This window comes from Anneissia japonica, unplaced genomic scaffold (genome assembly GCF_011630105.1).
Source record: "Anneissia japonica isolate Jap-2015-1 unplaced genomic scaffold, ASM1163010v1 scaffold585_len4108843_cov191, whole genome shotgun sequence".
NCBI classification, from domain to species: Eukaryota; Metazoa; Echinodermata; class Crinoidea; order Comatulida; family Comatulidae; genus Anneissia; species Anneissia japonica.
Window position 1 is genome coordinate 1038957 of NW_022716829.1, and position 7937 is coordinate 1046893.

The following is a 7937-nucleotide window of genomic DNA, read 5'->3' on the forward strand; positions in this document are numbered from 1 at the left end:
GAACTTGAACTCTTTTCATGACTTTAATTATTGAAACAGCACATTCTACACCAAAGAGCTTAGAAATATAAATTCCGTGCCAAGGTCTATTTCCGTCATTGTCGAACATTATGACAATAGGTAACCTAGGCTTATCATCTAAAATATTTAATTTCTAAGATCTTATAGTTCCTTTAACAATATAGATTATACTTAAAGGTCCACTGATTAATCTCAGATAATAATCTCCAAGTATCGAAATGCCCGCCTTCTTGTCGGGGATAAATCTTGACACGATGGCGTGCATTTCGATACTTGGAGTATGTATTATACTATCTAATATAGATTATTGTAGGAGTATTTTTAGTAGTTAATTGATCTTCACAAAAGTAATGGCACCGATAAATTCCTATTTTACATCCTTGAATTCGGTGTTAAGTTAACTCTGAGGATAATAGTAGACCGTACCAACAATGGAATACATCTTATGCGACTTATCAGAAGTGCATATCTTGAAAGTTCAATGTAGTTCATTAAGTCAAGTAAGTTCATTAAGTAGTCTAACATACCTCACATTGTTTAAGCATAGGCAGGGGTAAAAAAATTATATATAGGCCTATATATGTATTTTCTACATATTAGACGCCAAAATCGATAAAATAAGCCTTTGAAATCCTAAACTGTCATATTTTTTCGGCTTCGCCCCTGGAACACTTTCGAGAGATTATGAGCGACGCCCGACTACGCCCACTGGGCCTAGGGTATAGTTACCCGAGAAGACTTGTTCCACATAAGAGCGAGTCGTGGCGATGATATTTGGCGATTGATACGGCACCTCTCTGAACCGCGCGCCCCTGCCTCAGGCTTGACTATTCGACTAAGAGAAAACAAATAGAGTAAGATGATAAATTAAGAAAGATGCAACAACTGGATGTTGACACATAATATAGGCCTAACTGTAATAATCTCAGATTATTCTTTTTTACTCTTGACTCTATGAAAAGTAAGGAGAGCGATATTAGAATTGAGTGAGGGGGGGGGGAAGGTACAATGTTGATAAGGTAGAAGTTGGTGTAATTGGAGGGGGATAATGTGAGAGGCAGCAATGTTGGCAATGCCAGACGACAATGCTGCCTCGCAACTAGGTGTTGATGTGAATGTGATGACAGGAAAAGTAGGAGTGTCATGGTTGGGGTGGGGTTTTGTGAATGAGAGTGTATGGGTACTTACTTGTTTTTATACTTATCTCTGTCGGTCATAAGGTTGTTTCTGAACGCATAATACATTATATATAAACTTTTATAAACACTTATTCAATCTTGATCAACTTGACCACTGCTTTGGTATTTATCCAAGGCCTTGAGTATTTTGACTTGGTCTTGGGTTCTTGAGTATTCCGTTCAAATCCTTGGGTATTTTATTTTTACTAAGAAAATTAAATATTTTTGTCATAGAGGAAGAATTAAGAAGTAACAAAGTATATTTCAGTCCATTCAAGTAAGCAAAACTCAACGAAATGCACATAACATTGTTAATTGACTGTTAATTGCTATCATGGGTTCAGGATAGTTTTTGTGACTTGTGTTGCCTTTCCTAATGTATGCATTACATAATAAAACTTGGTAAACTGATCTACTTATAACACTACTGGCCGACTGAGGGCGTATTTTTCTACCGTATTATCACCTCATGAATATTAATAATTAACACAAACAATTACATATAAAAAATGATTCATAAAATGAACTAAAAGGGAATCTATACATGTGAAAAACACGGGTTTTTTTTTTCAAATTTTAATGCATTTTCTGGGAGCTTGGGTAATTTTGGGCAATTTTTGTTGAATCTTGGGTAATTTCGACCCAGTCATTGGGTATATCAAAAATTGTGAGTAGTCAAGATATTGTTTTTACTCAAGTTCATGTCAACGTTGTACAAATACATTATACTTATAAAACAATAAATATACAATAAATAACAACAATAATAACATTAATAATAATTGAATGCTTCGTGTTGCTCTTCATACGCAACCGTCCATGAAGTCACATGGTACTCAGTTTGTGTACGGTACTACGCATGCTTTAGGTAGAGAGACCCAGGAACAACCCCACGACATTATTTGTTTTTATAGAGGCCAGACCACGCCAACTTGGACCCCGTAAGGGCAATCCTGGCGCCGCCACTGTTATGTGGAGATCATACAGTAATGTATGACGGCCGAGCACCAGGAAAAACAAATTAATTTATAAGAACAATTCACGCGGCAAAGAAAATACGGCCATTACAGACGCTGTTTAACTATTAGGAAATACACTAATGAATAGGGCTGCTGTGTATGTAGCCTACTGTACGTCAATGAGCAAGAGAGCAGAACGGGAAGGACGCTTTTGATACGGAGAAAAAGGTGACGTAATCTTAGAGATGAAAAGTACGTTCCTATGTGTTAACTTAATTCTGAGTGTGACATCACCAAAAAAATGGAAAATGTATTTGATAAAAAAATATTAATAACTACAAGGTTTGTTTGCGTAAATTTGAAAATAAAACTTGCGTACCACCATCTCTACACCCTACACATTATAGTTCACATTGACGTCTCAGTCGAAAAATACGTATAATTAAAGTTTGTCTTGCAAATTCACATACAAAACCAAATATATAAATCTAAGATTCCACTTCTGACTTTGAATTGTGCTTTGCACACTCGCCGCTGAGGGCGGCGTTCCGCGAACTTTGAGTCCAGGTCATGGCCATGGTTTGTTTCACAAAACATGCCGAAAACAAGAGACAAAACGCATAAAAAACATTCAGAAATAGTCGTATTATTACATCTAGGCCCTAAGTAGTGAGGAATTATTATTTTTTTAAAATATGGATTTGGTATTTTGTCGACTTTCATGTAGGCCTAATGTTGACGGCCCGTGTCATTCTCACACTATTTTACAGAAAATTAACCTGGCTGAATGGTCATTTTATATCATGACCAGCTATACAGTGCAACGATTACAAGAGATAGTGTAGTGATTTTATGGAAACAGGCTCTTTGATACCTCAAATATCTTGACCATGAAGTGTGTGTGCCTTTCACACTCTGTCAACAAAATACGTCCGGGTATATCCTGGTCTGAATAAATATTTTAAGCAGAAAAGACTCTCATTATACTGCTTGTTCCGTGATCCTATATTTAAACTGAAGACAAAGAATGGTGCGTTTAACATGTATTATGTAAAGCATCCTCAAATCCAGCTTAAAATGTCTTCCGTATATTAATAATAATTTGACACTCATAACGAGTAAACATGTATCTTCGACAAAATTAAAAAAAATGTTATATCCTTGTTAAATTTATTGTTTATACAAAATTTAATTACTACCTATTTTATAAAAATATATTCTTATAGATAAGCAGCCGCAATAATTCAGACAATCTTACTATAGTCGAATATTGTATAAAATTATCGTTTTCTTTTATGGTTTATGTTAATATCTATTTGTTGATGTGCACGGACACATCATAATTATGTTTTGGTATCCATAGTAAATATCTAAATTATTTGCATTTAAAAGAAATACGGGTGGCGAGTACTTAATTCAATATAGGCCTCTCAACTTTGCATTAAGTGTTTTTGCGTTAGAACATATATGTAGAAATCAATACAAAAAAATATCATCTTTTGTTAGCAAAGTTTTTCAACGAGTGTTTTCGCTAGTATTTGGGGACGTACTGAGTATTCGGTACGATAAGACGTCAGGTAGGGCAAAACATCACTCCTATCGTATTTTCCTGAAGCAAACTCGCATCGTAATAGCATTTGCAGCACCCGCCACTAAGGGCAAACTCAGTGTCTAGTGGTTAAGACATCAGACTAGTTACCTGGATGTCGTGGGTTCGATTCCCACCCGAATCACTTACAAAATTTTTTCGCTAGTATTTGGACCTGCGGACGTACTGAGTATTCGGTACGATAACACGTCAGGTAGGGCAAAATATCACTCCTGAAAAAAAAAAACCAATTGCTACTGAATTAAATGTCAATCATAACAAAACTATCATCTACGTAGCACAACCACAACTGAATAAAGCTTTTCTTTACAGGCGTCAAATGCTTCTCAAATATCTTCTATACACACAATTGTAATTGGCGACACAGTCTGGTTGACCGTCAATACTAAATGCATTTTGAAAGGAATGAATTTACAATTGCTACGTTTATTAACTTAAAAAGACAGGTTGATAATGGTGCTCCACAAAGCTCGTATAATTTTAGGGAAAGTACAAGACAATTAACGAGGCCTTGAGGCAAGGATACAAATTTTTCTTTCTGAGTCCTGATTCAATTTATCCCGGAGTGTACTTAATAGTCTTAAAAGACACCTCATTTACCCGGAGAAGTTCTTAATTTATTGCTCAGAGATTCTCAGATTTTTAAACCGACGCTATTTACGGCATTGTAACGCGCAGGAACCTTCTAAAAGAGAATTTATAAAAATATACAATAATACTGAGAACAAACTGGGACTATATTGGGCATTTCACGAGTCCTTAGTAAAGTATAATACCGTATATATAGACCTAGGTGTAATGCAACAAAATACATGCAGTATTGATACCAATACCAAATGCATTTTGCAAAGAACTAATTTACAGTTGCTACGTTTATTAACTTATTAAAAGCGTTTGATGTAATTGATCGGGTACTGTTATAAAAATCTGTCTCATTATGGTATTAGAGGTATTATAATAAAATGGTTTCAATGCGATCACCACCACCATCATCATCATCATCATCATCATCATCATATCATCATCACCATCACCACCATCGGCATCACCATTAAATCATTGGTACAACTTGAACTGTGCATACGAAGAACACGGTTCAGCGGCGTAGTTAGGTGATGACGGGCCCCAGTTCAAGATAATTGACGGGCCCTTGATGTGAGGCCCGGAGGTACGGATACAGATATTCTTTCTGACCATCTCGCAAGTGAGTCCATCCAGGTACTTTAAGTGTCTTAAAAGGTACCTGATCGGATCCAGAGACAACGCATTAGTAGCGTCCACCGGGCGAAGCTTTTAATTTTTGCTCAGATATTCTCAGGTTTTTTTTGTTTTGTTTTTTTGTTTTTGTTTTTTTAACAGACGGAACAGGCAGAAACATTTCTATAAAATTTCGGAAAAAAAATATTCAAGGTAATAAAAAACAAACTGGTCAAGTCGCATAGTTTAATTGATTTAAGAACTATATTTGGGCATTTTATGAGTCTCTGATAAAATATAATGGTGAAATGCAAGAAAATACCAGCCGTTTTGATAAGCCAAATTATCTCGCCAAGGGCACAATCCGTGTCCGTGTTTAGAAAGTTGACTATCCATGACTTTTTACGGACTGAACAAAATACTAAATGCATTTTGAAAAGAAGGAATTAAAATTGCGTTTATTAAAAACGTTTGATGTAATCAGTATTGTTATAAATATCTGTGTCTGGTATTAGAGGTGTCACAATAAAAAGGTTCCAGAACAATGCATTCTGAAAAGTGAGAGTGATAATCGTGCTCCACACAGCTCTGTATACCTGTATTGTATACAGGTATACAATACAGGTATACAGAGCTGTGTATACCTGTATTGTATAATTTCAGGGAAATTACCTACTAAACTTTACATCCTAAGTAAGCTACTTGGAAGTATTATTGTACAATTGTACAGATCGACATTCCATAAATTAATATATGACGATAGTACGTAAGGCAAAGCGTTAACCAAAAAAGTTGACATTCTATAAAATAAAAAAAATGACGTTGGTATGATGAGAAACACTATTGTTATTGACTTTTTCCAGCAGTAGCTGGAAAAGCCATTGTTTTTGTTCGATTTTTTTTTTTCTTTTCTTGCATAATTTTCCCTTATCTTTTTGCTCTGGGTTTTTCTGCCCGGCATTTTTTTTCACTTTCCCTGCTTGGAACTTTTCCATATTTTGCTGAAGCATAGGCCTAGACCATATGGAAGGATGTGCCTCCTGATAGTATTTAGTGTCAATCTAGGGTGAGGTGTTCATATGAAGACCAATTACAGTAATTTAAGGGTAAAAAGTCTATACTAAATATTTCAAAACTGGTCAATTGACCAGAATGAAATTTTAGGTGAAGTTTAACCAAGTTATAACGAAGAAATTCTTATGTGTTGGGGACGATCCAGTTAAGGGTGTAAATTTGAGGGTTATTTAATTTTTTGAGGCCCTAGACCTAAACATCTCTTTTTTAAAAAGTCAGTGGGTATAATTGAAACTTTATATAATAGTTTGTCAATATCAAATAAAGAAATGCATTAAATTGTTGTGACTATTCAGAGTAGGGTGTTGATATGAGGACCATTCAAAGGAAAACAAACGTCCCAGATATAGATATTTCTACTCTATATGCACATGATAATCCGTACCGTATTGCTGTTATTATTGATCGATTAATACGGAATTCTATTGAACTATTTATTTATTTATTTATATTTAAGTTATTTAAAATTCATCTTCTACGAAGGTGTAAACCCTATCAGTGAGAACACTGATTTCTATTGAGATTGAATTAAATGCACATGAAATATAGATTTAGACCTACTTAAAAACAATTATACACATATCGGTGTCTTGCTTCTGTTAAAATTAGCATCAATTTAACAGGTTTTATTACTCTCTAAATGCAAAAGATGTGAATTATTATTATTATTAATTTCACTGTAAAAGTGTGCCTACAGAGATCACTGTAACTTAACTATTTCTCGAGAGTTAATATTATTAAAAAATTGATTTACCTATATTCTTAAAATAATAAAAAATACTAGTGAAATTGACTCTGATAGAGTCACTAATTTTCTGTATGATCTACTGGAGTGACTGTAGGCGTACTTTTCCCCTCTTTTGCACTAGAGAATATAGGTGACGTGTCTTGACAAAATGAGAAAACATAATATGAAGTGATGTTTTGAAAAATATTGGATTTCAATTTTGCAGGTAAAGTTTAATATGTTTATTTCACGATAACAATTGTTCTGAGTTGATTTAAACTAGTTGAAAGTGTTTTTAAGGCACATTTTGTTAGACTTTCTCAGAAATGTTAGGAAAACCAACACAAAATGTATTAGTTGTTTACCTTTAGTGGCGATTTTCTGTATGTTTTCAGACTTCTGAATTTGAAAATGATTTTACCCCGGTTGTACTCAAGCTAAGAACCTGATTCAAAGACCAAAATAAAGATTATATACCGTAGTCCTCTATCTAATATATCTATAATTCATTTTTCCTTTGTTTGTACCATAAGACTCATTCTGTCACGCCAGCTGACTGGTAAAGTTGCCTAAAGTAATAAAGTTAAATAATAATCAAGTATGGTGAAAGGCTCGGGGCAAGAGGCCGTGGGACAAATTCGAGTGTAAAAAATGGCGGGTTGAATATGACAATAGCAACGAACTTAACTCATGCCTTTTATTATTGAAACAGCACATTCTTCACCAAAGAGCTTAGAAATATAAATTCCGTGCCAAGGTCTATTTTCGTCATTGTCGAACATTATAATAATAGGTAAGCTAGGCTTATCATGTAACATATTTAATTTCTAAGATCTTATAGTTGTTTTAGCAATATAGATTATTGTGGAAGTATCTTTAGTAGTTAATTAATCTTCACAAAAGTAATTGCACCGATAAATTCCTATTTTACATCCTTGAAAATGGTTTTAAGATAACTCTGAGGATAATAATAGACCGTACCAACAATGGAATACATCTTATATAATTATCGGAAGTGCATATCTTGAAAGTTCGAAGTAGTTCATCAAGTCAATAAGTTCATTAACCGTAGGTTTATATAGAAGAATGGTATAATCGTATTAAGCATAGCCCTTCAAAGAAGTTCCTATGTATTTGTATTGTGTTTACGTTGCTACATAGTAAACCTAATT

General features: G+C 34.3%; 1 long non-coding RNA gene across 1 annotated transcript in view; it reads right to left on the reverse strand.

The window, feature by feature from the left end:
* Positions 1 to 582: 582 nt before the first annotated feature.
* Positions 583 to 7937, reverse strand: part of LOC117109886 — a 23739-nt gene continuing 16384 nt past the window's right edge. The window contains exons 2-3 of the long non-coding RNA XR_004445604.1: positions 1210 to 1405; positions 583 to 856 (exon numbers count right to left, since the gene is read on the reverse strand). This is a non-coding gene — a long non-coding RNA (uncharacterized LOC117109886). The remainder of the gene's footprint in view (positions 857 to 1209; positions 1406 to 7937) is intronic.